This window comes from Chenopodium album, chromosome 12 (assembly GCF_948465745.1).
Source record: "Chenopodium album chromosome 12, dcCheAlbu1.1, whole genome shotgun sequence".
NCBI classification, from domain to species: Eukaryota; Viridiplantae; Streptophyta; class Magnoliopsida; order Caryophyllales; family Amaranthaceae; genus Chenopodium; species Chenopodium album.
In genome coordinates this window covers 34,204,205-34,218,069 of record NC_137845.1, presented here as the reverse complement: position 1 = coordinate 34,218,069, position 13,865 = coordinate 34,204,205, and positions in this window count along the sequence as shown.

The following is a 13,865-nucleotide window of genomic DNA, read 5'->3' as shown; positions in this document are numbered from 1 at the left end:
GTTGCATTCTCCACGATCTTGTGAGGACATCGAAGGGGGAATCCTCTTCATCCCAAATATCATCGATCAGATAAATTGAGGATAGTGGAGTTTCTTCTATATCTTTGAGGTAAACGTCCTCATCATCACTGTCCCACACTCCATTGATACTAACATCTTTTTCTAGTCGAATTTAAACCAACTTTTTACTGTCGATCAATCCTTGGACTAAGTATGTCCTCCTGATTGATGGTATGGACAATAGAACCTATCTATCCTTTTAAACGATTCAAATGGTCTTGGCTCGAGAGGTTTGATCTTCTCATTCTCGAAGAGAATTTGAAACATGTTCGCATAAGAAGTCCCGACGGGTGTGTATGCCTTATCGTTCTTTTGAGGTGGTTCGACTACATTGAAAGAAAATGGCTTTATTTTACTAGTCTTTATGGGATCACTTCTTTAGTGACACGCTTGCTTTGTACCAATTTTTCATGGTCGAGAGCCTTGCGATATAGGGATATTGCTTCTCTCATTGTGTTTATGAGAAGCCATACCTCCTCTTTAGTGGCAGGTTGTTCTCCTGTGGGGAAATCGCTCATGGCATCGAAAAATGTTTCCTCCTCTTCTTCCATAGCATGAGTCTCTTCGATTGGTTTATTGAGGAGTGATGGGTTAGCGTGACCTTCCTCGTCAGAAGTCGCCAAAGAGTCTGAAAGTGGGGCACTATGGATACATGGCTTCTTGCTTGCAGGAGGCAATGGGAGTTTATTGCTATCAATCAGATCTTGAATAGCTACTTTTAACTTCCAAGAGTTCTCAGTGAGATGGCCCCTGCCTTGGTGATACTTGCAATGTGCGTTGGGGTTCCAACTAGCCGTCCTCTTTTCGACTGGTGGATCTCCAAATGGTACAATAGGAGTTATGAGACCTTTAGCATGAAGACGATCGAATGCTGTGTCATAACTCATGCCAACAGGTGTGAAGTTTCTCCTAAATGGCTTCTTTTGTCCTTGATTGTTCATGGTTAGGACCTCGTTCGGGTTAAAGGTGCTAACATTGTTTAAGTGGGTGGTTTTGGAAGAAGAAGGATTGTCGTTCTCCTTTCCTTTCCAGCCACTATTAGAGTTGCTAGAAGCTTTTTGTTTTACAAGTTCGTCTTCGATATAAATTCCTATGTCATAGACAACTTTGAAAGTACTCAAGTTGCTTTGGTATATGAGATGTTTTGAGTACTTTTCTTGGAGGTTCTTGATGAACAACCTCACATATTCCTTTTCAGCAAGAACCTCAACCATTTTAGCGGAAGTTTCCCTCCACTTATTGAAAAAGGAAGTGAATCCTTCATTTTCTTTTTGTTTCAACATCTCAAGTTCCCTATGGTCAGTTTCAACTTGAATGTTGCACTTGTATCTATCAATGAAAGCGTTTGTTAAAGAGTCCCAAGAGGAGATTTCTTCTTATCAAGGGAGAAGAACCATTGTTGACAAACGGTTTCTAAAGATAGTAAGAATAGCGAATGGAAAGCTTTCCTATCAATTTCCTTAATGTTCGTTATTGTTTCGTAAGCTCTTAAATGAAAGTAAGGGTTATTAGTTGGCTTTAATCTAGGGATGTCATTGGCATTGAATTTTTGTGGAAGAAATTCCTTGTCCACCGAGACCCCTTGTGAGCTAATCCCTTGAAACTTGTAATCATTGGAGATTTTGCTCAAGCTCTCTACCATTTTCTCAAACTATTGTTGTCTTTTAGGGTCATTGACTTGAAGAGCGAGAGTTTTGAGCATCTTGGTCAAACTAGCCATGTTCCGCCTTAGTTCATTAACTTCTTCTTGGGTTGCCATTTTCTTCTTAGCCTTTCTTTTTTGTCGAATCGGTTTATCAAAAAGTAAGACTTGGGCGAAAGTATTGTCTTTGATTAGTCTCCCTTCCTTTCTTGACCAAGCGCTGTAAATATTAAATCATTATTGACTTAATGACTTGACTCAAATTGACTTTGACTTTATGGGTTTTTTTTAAAAAAAAAGAAAAAGCAAAAAATAGGGTGCATATTTTAGGGAATCAAGTATGGGGTTCAAACAACATGGTTATGTTGGGAGGATTAATATCCAACTTATCCCCCTAAAAAAAATGACGGAAAACATGCGCACACAAGACTCTCTAGACATGGTCATGGTGAAACATATATACAAAGTGTGTGCTTTTAAAAGTGAGTGAGAGTGGCATGCATTGACACTTGTGTAAGACTATGGGACTATGTGTCTAGACACATTTAAGGACTAAATAAAACTTTAGCTGTTAACAAATTGATTAATTAGACTCAGCGTGAAGACTTAGGCAGAAAATTTAACCATCGCAGAAGGAACAAAACTGTGGCGATGTGCTAGAGCCAGCGTGAGGACTCAACGTCGCGATGGAAACTTGCGTGTCATACCACAGGTCAAACTTTCGCGTCATTACTGAAACATCAGTCGGGGCCTGTTTCTAGTGTTCAACCTTGAAAGGACAAGCGTATAGTCGTACTAAGTCAAGTTTAGTCAATTTCTTAGGCTTTAATTAACCATATTAATTACTTAATTAATTAATTAAGCAAAGTCCTTTATATTCATTAATTAGTTTATTTAAACTTATACACAAGTCAAACAAACGGTTAGTGTAAACACACATAGATTATGCCTAGCAAAAATGCACAAATAGTCAAATAGCCAAACCATGATGCAATGAGTTTGCAACCTAACCATGGCTCTAGTTCTCTAAAGTTCAAGGAATAGGTTAGTTAAAAGAGGGTCCATAGTTATGAGTCCAGATGCATCACGCGGAAGCCTTACCTTTGGAAGGGTTGGCGCGTATGGATTGGACCCCACAAGTTAAACTTGTTTCCATGGTTTGGTCAATCCACAAACTCGGATGTACCCTTCGCTGCAATGAGCGTTCGATTGGGTAGATGGAGCGTGAATTCCCAGAGGGTTATGGCCATATATAGAACGAATATGGGTTTATAAAAGAGGGAAAAACATAATCAGGAAGTAAAATCGAGCAAACAGTACTAGAACCGGTCACAGCAAGAAGGCAGATTTCTGGCTCAATATTGGAAGAACTTGGCGCGAGACAATAGGGACCATGGCGAGACGATAGCCTTGTCGCGCCGCGATAGCGCGACAGAGTCATCGCACTGCAATGGGCACTATTTTCTCAACGCCAGTTCCTACACGCATCAGCAGCTTTCTGTGTTCTTGGAATTTTCAAGTTTTCGCAATGTCTTTTCGATTCTAGTTGTGAAAGATATTTCCCAAATTTTCTACGTGTAAATAGCCTATTGTTTTGACGCATTACGGATGTTCTATCAAATGCGGACCTTTTTATGCTTATGCAAATAATGTCAATCAAAATTACGCACATGAATTCTTAAAACTTTTTCGAGTCTCATCCACTCATTCAAAATTATTGCCAAAATAAATTTTAGGAATTAAAATAGAAATCCTCCCCAGCGGACTCACCAAAAACTATAGGGAATATTTCAAGCATCCCAAATTGAGCCCCACTGTGATCATACACTTAAGCATGGTGGCGTCCAAAGAGAAGGAAGCTAGAGCAAAAGAGTCGCCAACAAGTTTTAGAAACATGTAAATCGTTCATAGGGTGAAGGTTACACCCCTTCACGATCTAAGAGATCGCTAACTCCATAGTGGCCCTGAACCATGACTGGATATTCGGGGATGAAGGTACAAATCCAACCTAAAAGAGATTGAACCTGCCCTAAATAGGCCTCTACTTTATTCTTCACATATTCATGTGCGCTTTTTGACTAACATACAATCAATATATTAACCCAAAACCTGTTTAATCTATGTTGGTTGAATATTAATGCACAAGCAAATCTATTATTGGAGATCACTTGAATTAAAATCATATTAGCCTAAACAAAATTATTCATTATCTTATTAAGCGTGATTTCAAGTACAAATTCCCTTGAAATCTGCAAGAGAGGGTGTGATCAAGCAATAACAATAATATATCGAGTAACATATAAATATTGATACAACAAACATCATCATCATAATCTTATTAAAGCATAATAATATTAGCAAGATCCTAGGCATGATACTAACAAGATTAATAACAAATCCTAGCATGTCACTAAACATTAAAGATCAAATATTTAGCCATAACATGATACTGGCATGATAGAAGAAAATAGGAAGTAACCTAAACATGATACTAAAAAGCAATAATTAACATCCTAACATGATACTAGGAATCAAAATAATTTAAGCATGCTTTCTACAAAATATAACAATAAAATTACTCAATTTGATGCCTCGTATCTCTTTCTATCAAAACAATACACACGTTAGTAACTTGAAGGAAAATATTCAACAGTAAATCTAATAAATGAATTGAAATGAGATTTGGGACCAAACCCTCAGAAATTAGCAAGCTTTCACGTCTATGGAGAAAGGCAAATTCGAGCTTGGTTAGGTGCGTCTAAAACTCGTGAATGTGGTATTGTGTTTAGAAAAGGGAAGGCTTAGTAAGAGGGAGAAAGAATAAGCTTCTAAGCTTCTAGCTTTTAGAGAGAGATGATAGAATTAGATGATTGTTTATGATTCAAAACAGGGAAATAACGCCCTTATTTATAGAGAAAACATTCGGAACATTTAGAAAAAAATGTCAAAATTAAACTCGAAGTAAAACTGCCCCTATCGCGCCGCGATAGATTCCTCGCAGCGCGATAGCGCGGCTACGATAAAACAGCTGTACGCAGTTCTTCCCCTAATATAATTAGATGTTTAGACTTCGTATTTATCATTAATTTAAAATTAGTTCTAATATAAAACAACTGTACGCAGTTCTTTCCCCTAATATTTGTTTTATTCCAAATAAAATTCATTGTCTTTTCTAAATAAAATAAAAGTATAATTATTAATCCTAATTCCATTAGAACTTAAAATAACCTTCTAGATTATTCTAGAAGACTAAAGTTAATCCTAATGACATTAGGAATAATAAATAATTGGCCCTACACTTGATCATTGAGCCATATATAAAATCATTTTTGGCCCAGTTGAGTATTTTGGCCAAAACTTCTTCTTTATTCATCGCAATTAGGTTTATAATATATCATTGGAAAGCTCTTTTTGAGCCACATCTAACTACACAATTATTGGACCCATATAATGGACCAAACAAAATTGGGTAGGATATTTTCCATAAATAAGGTACGAAAATAATTATTTTCGAAAACAGAAAGAATTATTTTTTATTAAAAACAAGTGCATCTCGAGACTCTTTCACATTTCACCTCGTTCGATAATCAATGACGTGAAAGGTATTCATCACAGGGTTTGATTTTGGGGAGACACAATTAGGTGTCTACACCTCTACATCGAGCTTTTCAGACAGCTTTAAAAATACATCCCCAAGGAATTCTTCCTTGCATGAGAGCCATACAAGCGGCTAGTCCGTCCATACTGGCCCTTAGATGATTGAAGCAGTCTTGTATGTGCCTCAAAAGCCATACGGGTAGTATCTCCCACCATTCATGCAGCCGGCCTTCTTCGAAGGTTAGGCGGCACACAATGTCCAACCCTTGGACTGGCAGCTCCGTCTGCTCAAACTTGGTGAACAAACCTCTGAGTTCACCAAGGAGATAACCAAGGCGGCACAGCCGGCCAACGTTAAGAATGTCTTGGTTGGTGCCTATGATGGTACCACCAACCTTGAGGATCACCTCATGGCCTACACCACCCTTATGCACATGTAGGGGTTGGAAGATGCTATGTGGTGCTGATGCTTCTCGACTATCTTAAAGGGTATAGCCAACCAATGGTTTGGCAACTTGCCAGCCAGATGCATTGATAGCTTCAGGAGGCTTGCCTTCCTGTTTGCTTCCAACATCTCGATGAACATCCCTGCCAAGAAAACAAGTCTCGACTTGAGCACCATATGGCAGGGAGAGAGAGAAGGACTTCGCTTCTACGTCAGGCGGTTCAATTTGGTGAGAATCCAGATTAAAGGGATTTTTGACGAGGTAGCATACACAGGCTTTTTCAAGGGTCTGAAAGACGGGTCAACCTTTAAGTTTGACCTCGTCAGGAAGAGGGTTTTCACCCTCCAAGAGGCGCTGATAGAGGCGGAGAGCTTTATTCAAGCTACCGACCTCTGCTCGTCCAGCCATCAGTTAGACTCCAAAAAGTATGACAAGAAAAATGAGAGCCGGTTAGCTCAGCCGGCTAAGAAAGCTGAAGAGAGCAAAAAAAGAAAAGAAGTGTGGGCGGTTAATGAATCTGATCGGCGGACCCAGAAAAAAAAAAGAATTCAAACTGTACGTTCCAAGGTACGAGTTTAATAAAGACTATTACTCCATCCTCATGGAGATAAAGGACCGGCTGATCATTGAGAAGCAAAATCCGATGAAGATTTCCGTCCAGTCACGAAAAAAAAATACTGCCACTTCCATGAGGAAGTCGACCATGACACCAACGACTGTTATAGCCTCAAGCGGACATTGGACCGGCTGACTGACAAGGGGGTGCTGAAGTCTTACATCTTGAAAGCCAAAGCGACTGTCAAGACGAATCCTTGACAGTCGTCTAAGACTGTCCAGCATGCTAGTAGCTCGGACAATGACAAAGAGCGGGTCTACACAATAGCAAGCGGACTCGCAAGCGGCGACCCAACCATCTGGGGAACCAAGGATCATCTGAAAAAGATGATCCATGTTGTTGATGAGGGTCGGGCATTTTCTAGCGGTACCATCTTAGACGTCCTCATTATTGAGAAGAATCGGGGCAAAGTCCGTCGGTCGCATGACGACCCGGTCGTCATTGAATGTAAGGTCGCCAACCAACTAGTTGGTCGGATCCTTATGGACAACGGTAGCTCCTCTGATCTCATCAGCTACAAGTGTCTGTCCAAGCTAAAGTATAAGCTGGACAACCTACGCGATGTCTCCCACCCTCTTGTTTGTTTCGGGGGAGGGGTCGTGCACCGAGTCGGATAAATTGACTTACCTATCTAGGTGTGAGAGAAGGGAAAACGACGGCATATGATCGTACGATTTTTGATGGTTGAAGAGCTGACAGCCTATACATTATTCTGGGCCATCCCACTCTGAAAGAGTGCAAGGCCGTCATCATCCCAACTCTTATGTTGTTAAAATATGAAAAGGATGATGGCTCCGTTGGCTCCCTGAACGGGGATCAGAAGACGGCTAGCGAGTGCTATCTATGCGATGTCAAACCAACGGCTGCAGCAGCCGGTCATGTAAAGGATCCAATAGACTTTGACAATGTCAAGGACTTTAACCCAGCCCCACTAGTAACCGGAAAAAAAAGAAAAGCTAATCAACTGGTAAAGGTGTAGAAAGAGAAAAAAACAGCAATCACTGACCGGGGAACGGTCAGATGAGCTCCGTCCCTAACCGGCTGGTGATCACATTGATATTCCTCTAGATGATAGCCGTCTAGAGCAAACTGTTAAGGTGGGGACGGTTGCTTTTGAAAAGTTGGCGCAGACTTGCACCTTCTACTAAAGGAATTCAAAGACATCTTTTCCTTTGAAGTGGAAGTGATGCCAGGCATCAGCCTGCATCTCTCCGTCCATAAACTTGTCGTTAATCCTAAAAGGAAGCCCATCCGGCAATGGAAAAGAAATCACGGCGAGGAGAGAAGTCAGGCAGCAGCTGCCGAGGTCAAAAAGCTGTTAGACGCTGGGTTCATTCGGCCATGTAACTTCCTTGTTTGGGTTGCCAACGTTGTGCTTGTAAAGAAGCCGAATGGTACTTGGCGCATGTGTGTAAATTACACTAACTTGAACAAGGCATGTCCAAAGGACAATTACCCGCTTCCAAAGATCAACAGCGTGGTCGACTCTACAGTCGGGCATGCCTTGATGAGTCATATGGATGCCTATTTAGGTTTCCACCGGATACCCCTTTGGAAAAAAGATCAAGAGAAGACGGATTTCGTCACTGATCAGGGGTTATTTTGTTATACTGTGATGCCGTTTGGCTTGAAAAATGCGCTAGCTACTTTCCAACGAATGATTAATACTATTTTCATTAATCAGATTGGGAGGAATGTAGAGGCGTACATTGATGACATGATAGTCAAATCCAAGCAATAGACGGATCACCTTGCTGACCTCCGAGAAACTTTCTCCATACTCAGGCGGCACAAGGTCATGCTCAATCCTAAGAAGTGTGTCTTTGGTGTTGAGTCTGGGAAGTTTCTCATATTATTTATTGATCAAAGGGGGATAGAGGCCAATCCAAAGAAGATACAGTCAGTGATAGACATGAAGTCACCCCGTACTGTAAGGGAAGTTCAGAAACTTACCGGTTGCCTGGTGGCTTTGGGGAGATTCCTCAGCCGGTCAAGTGACAAGTGCCTCTATTTCTTGTAGGAGATTAGAAAGCAGACAAGGTTTTAATGGGGGATGATGCTGAAGCGGCCTTTCAAAATTTAAAAGAACATCTACACTCTTTGCCAAGGCTTGTTAGCCCTCTGCCCAAAGAGACACTTTACATGTACTTAGTTGTCTCAGATCATGCCCTCAGTGCCGTTCTCCTTGCTGAGAGAGACGGCATTCATCTCCTGGTCTATTTCATTAGCTATGTACTCAAAAATGCTGAGCTGTGGTACCCCATGGTTGAAAATTTTGGCCTTGCTCTTTACATGGCTGTCAAGAAGTTGAAACCTTTACTTCCTTGCACATCCGGTTGTGGTCTACACAGACCAACCTCTCAAGCGGCCAATGATAACCTTGGAGTCATCCTATAGGAGGCTTAAATGGGCTATTGAAATGCAAAGTCTTGAAATCAGTTTCGGACCGAGAAAGGCAGTGAAGGGTCAGGCGTTTGCCGACTTCATTGTCGAAATGACAAGGCCGGTTGCACCGAAAAATCTTGATCCGGTTTGGAAAGTGTATTCTCTGATTCAAATTTGGTGATAAGCCAATACCATGGTGACTATGAGGCCACCCATCCGACTATGGTCAAATATCTTCAGGCGGTCAAAGCTGAAGCTGGGACACTTAAAGAATTTCATCTAAGTCAAGTGTCTAGGTCTGATAATAATCAGTAGGATGCAGTGTCAAAACTGGCATCGTCTGATATGCCTCGGTCAGTCTTTTGGGAAGTTATGGAAAAACGAATTACTACTGAAGAAGAGCCCATTGGAGTACTTGACCGAAGCTCTACCTGGATGGATGGCATCCGGGCATACTTGTAAGACGGCACGCTGCCTGACTCACCACAGGAAGAGACTGTCCTGAAGAAACGAGCTGCAAACATCTAGATAAGAAACAGAGAACTCTTCAAAGCAGGTTTCTTAAAACCTTTGTTGAAGTGTGTTACCCTAGAAAAAGGGGCAGGAAGATCTCAAAGAATTGCATGTGGGATACTATGCCTCGCACATAGGTGGCAGATCTTTGGCTGTTAGGGCCAGGCAGCAGGGTTATTTCTGGCCCACTCTTAAGTTAGACTCCATGGAAATGGCCAAAATATGTGACAAGTGTCAAAGGTTTGGCAATCTCATCCATCAGCTGGCCACTGACCTGGCAGCAATTCATAGCGCAGTCCCGTTTGCTAAATGGGGCATGGACATCTTGGGACCACATACGCCTGCACCAGGCGGAAAACGATACATTTTGTTGGTTGTGGATTATTTCACCAAGTGGGTTGAGGCACTGGCGGGTAAAAATATCAAGATTAAGGATGTCATCTCTTTCATTTGGAAGAAGATCATCACCCGGTTTGGGGTACCTATGTCTATGATTTTTGACAATGGTCCACAGTTCAAAATCCTCATATCAAAACTTGGTTGGGAGATCAAGGGATCACACACTGTTTTGCATCAATCGGCCGACCCCAAGCAAACGGCCAAGTTGAAGCCTTCAACAAACTTATGGATAGAAGAATTATTATGGGTGACGTTGAAGCTAAATCCATATGGATAACCGAAAAAGGGGCAACCGGTGAAACCCCATTTCTCACGGTATACGGTGCTGAAGTCGTCTTGCCCATCGAACATTATAAGCCGACTCTACGAGTCATGTTATATGATGAAGAGGCAAATTGGGAGGCCATGCGGCTAGCATTAGACTCACCCCCAGAACGCAGGGGAAATGCTGCCTTATGTTATGAGATTTACCGTCTAAGAATGACCAGAGCCTACAACAAAAAAAGTACACAAACGACCCTTGAAAGTTGGGGACTTTGTGTTACGAAAAATAGACGTAACCAGTAGGGCTAATGAACTAGGGGAGTTGACTCCCAATTGGGAAGGCCCTTACCGGATCTATGAAGAAGTAAGAAACGACACCTACCGCCAAGAAAATCTAGACAGTAGGCGGCTGCCCAGAACTTGGAATGTGGACAACTTAAAAAAGTACTACTTCTAAGAGTTGTAAATTTTTTTAAACGAAAAGCCTGTCAATTGCTATTTATTTTCAATGATCTTATTTGTTTTTTAATATACATGCGCAAAGTTTCAAGCACCACCTGTACAATGTACAGACGGTCAACTTTCAAGTATTAGAATTAAAGTAAGTTAAAAACTTAGCAGCAAAATAGATGTCTAAGAGACGTGAGGCCAATGGCCGGATGATATTTTATTTTATAAATTCGTCTGCTCCAACATGAGTATGGCGTCCGGCGACGTCCATCCGGGTGGAATCGTCGTAGAGAGCACCTCCCATATTTGGTAAAACCTTGCTCTACAAACGCATACAGGTGGCAAATATTAACGACCTAATTAGTCAACTTATATCTGTCTGAGTTGGGTTATTCAAAAGAACGACTAGGTCTACGAGAATAGGATGTCTAAAGACACCAGACGGTGACCAGACGAATTTCTAACTTAGATTATTATTCGAAATTGTATAGGTCCTCCCAATGGGGTAAACAGACATAGAGTGCAATTGGATTGCCAGTACCCCGGACGGTAAAAAACCGGCTGATTCACTTGATTGGAAGGTTGTGTACTTGTTTTGGGGCAATCACTACTTTGATTGATTGACTTAGGAACATCTCATACTCTTTAAAGTATCAAAAGGTCCTAAGTCAATCAATCAAGTTTTGAAACCAACCATACAACCACTTAGGGGCATGAACAGCCGGTTGCCGCATGCTTTTCATAAGTTTGGCAAATTCACATACATACGCAACCAAAAATCAAAAATGCAAAAATTCAAAAAATTAAAGTGCAAATTGAACAAAACCGACTCAGTCGGCATATTTCATAAACGTAAACCCGACCAAATGGCCGGGTCATAATATTTACCAGATTAACATGCGGAAAAAGACAATAAAAATTGTTGTTACCCGACTCCTTAGTTGGTAAAAATACAAAGATACACGGCGCGCAGGCCGGAGACGACACTGTTGACATACTGCCGTTGAAAATTTAAGGCTGCTGAGGAGGAGGCACTGCCTAGATTTGGCTAGATAGAAGGTCATCCGTAGTCTGATCAGGTTGAGCATGGATAGGATAAACCGGAGCTTGATCCTTTGGCTCTTCCTCTTCGTCTTTCTCATCTAAGGCAATTTCAATGCCTTGGGAAGAGGCCCACTCCTTAAAGGGAGGCAGCCGAGGCTCAGAAAGCTGCTGGGCATCGTAAACTTCAAGGCGTATTGATACCTCAAATTGAAGTACTCCCAGTCGGTGTGCGGATCAACGAGACTCCAAGTTAGTTTCATGCGCTCCTCGCAAACCTTCTTGTATTCCGCCACCAGCCGCTCTTGCTTGAGCTCAGCACCGTGCGTCGCCTGTAGGTTGTCCATATCCACCTAGAGCTGCTCAACGTCAACCCTCGACTTAGTATTCTTTTTGTCAGCAGATTCTAAGGTCTTGAGCTCAGACTTAGCATTTTTGACCTCAAGCTCCAGGGTGTTAACTTTATTTTGGCCGTCTCCACTTCAACCGTAAGATCCTTGACTAGCTCTTCCTGTTGCATCTCCATGGCTTTAGTTTCAACGTCACCCATAATAAATCGATATTCAGCAGAGTTAAGGGCGTCAGTCCCCCGGAGTTTGGCATCTCTTACCTCCTCTTGCTTCCTCCTAAATAGAACTTTCATCCTATCCACCCTCAACATTGCCTGAGAAAGCATAGAGGGTGAAAAGGAGTTAAAAAATTTACTTGCAAAAATCAGACATAATGAAATTGTGTACAATTTACCTCAGCTAGCAGGGCAAGGATCTTGTCAAAGTTGACCTACTACAACCCAGGGACCTGGTCCTTATTACACTAGGTGAGTGTCCTCAATATCCGCCTAGCATACTGTTGTATGTTTGGCCATTTCTGGGATGTATCTGCACCAGAAGAAGGATTTTGTGAGGAAGCAGCATAGGCGACACAAATATTGTGCCGGCTGCTCGGTATCCAGACTGAGAAGTCTGGGATTTTACTCTCACCAAGTAGTCAAACGGCCATGGGAGTTCTAGACTATTCATACCTTGGGCTCCAGACTAAGGGTCCCCAGAAACGGATGCAGCGCGAGGTGGCATACCACCCTTCGGCGTCTCAGAGACGCCCGACTCTTTGCTACCAGTCTCAGCACTTTCTTTGAGAGCCTTCAACGCAACAAAGCCCTTATCCCCGGTCATTGGTCTTTACTGCCCAGGCGGCACAGACAATGCCATCTGGTTTATTTAGTCTTTGCTGCTTTGGTAGGGTTCTTCTTAGAGTCATCCGGCCGATTTCGTTTAAGCATCTTGGTGATTGGCCGGGGAACAACCTTGCTCCCACTCTGAGATAGGACAACCGGCAAAGATTAGTTCAATAAAAAGAAAAAGATATTTTACAAGCTAATAGGTCGGGTGGAGCTTACTCCATCCTTTTGGGCCGCCTGTGCCCTATTCTGCTCCAAAAGCTCCTTTCGAACCAGAGCAGCAGGTTTAGCAGGCGTTTTGTTGGGATCAACAATTGTCAATGCATCTTCTACAAAAAGGAAGTCAACTAGTTAGACAAATGAGAGGTCAAGTAATATAAAGCAAACACATAAAAAATCCGGTTAAGGTGTTACGTACGTCTCTCAAAACATGGTACTTAGACCGCAAGCGGAGAGAAATGACTCATCTTTAAGCCACTCTGGATGGGGCACCCAGGACTTGGGTACGATTATTTCACTCCCATTGTCAAGTGGCATTGTTGTCGTTGTAAACATACCCGACCCCATTATTTCATCCCAAGCCTTCTCGGGGAGATGCGAGAGGGCGCAGTTTCTTCCCAATAGAGTTGGGTCCTAGGTTGACAACTGTCCTAGGCCGTGCCGTGTGTGTTGATGGTGAATCCATTTATTGAAAAAGTATAAAAAATACAAACGGTAAAAGCTTGAAAGAGCTAAAGAGGGGAGAGACGGTTACCTTTGTAGAAGTCTAGGAAAACTTCACAGACGATGACCGGTAAAGTCCCCGAAATTACAGACAGAAAACTTTCTGGAAATCAGCTACAGACGGGCGCAGAGTATCTCTCTCTAGAAAATTCTCTCTTTCTCTCTCTAGACTTGCAAATGAGTCAATAATGAAGGGAAAAGAAGGGGGGGTAAAACCTTATTTATAGAAGGGTGAAAACAGGGGTATCCCCTTCACTCTACCAAGGTGAATAGTTTTTTACTGTTCACCACATGTAGGGGGACGCGTGTCACAGGCGCTCCGTGGCCTGCCACGTCACCCTTATGAGGGTAAAATAATTAGGGTAAGAATTAATGAGTCTCTCGAGTAATAAATACTTAGACATCGGAAATTGAGCTAGGAGCGTCAAAACCGAGCATCGCAAGTCGAGTCGAATTAATAAAAGACGAGACGGTAAAATCAGTAATTAATCAACAAGATTACCAAAATACCCCTAGCATCGGAATCCCTCAAGTAAATCGAGTGTTAAAGGC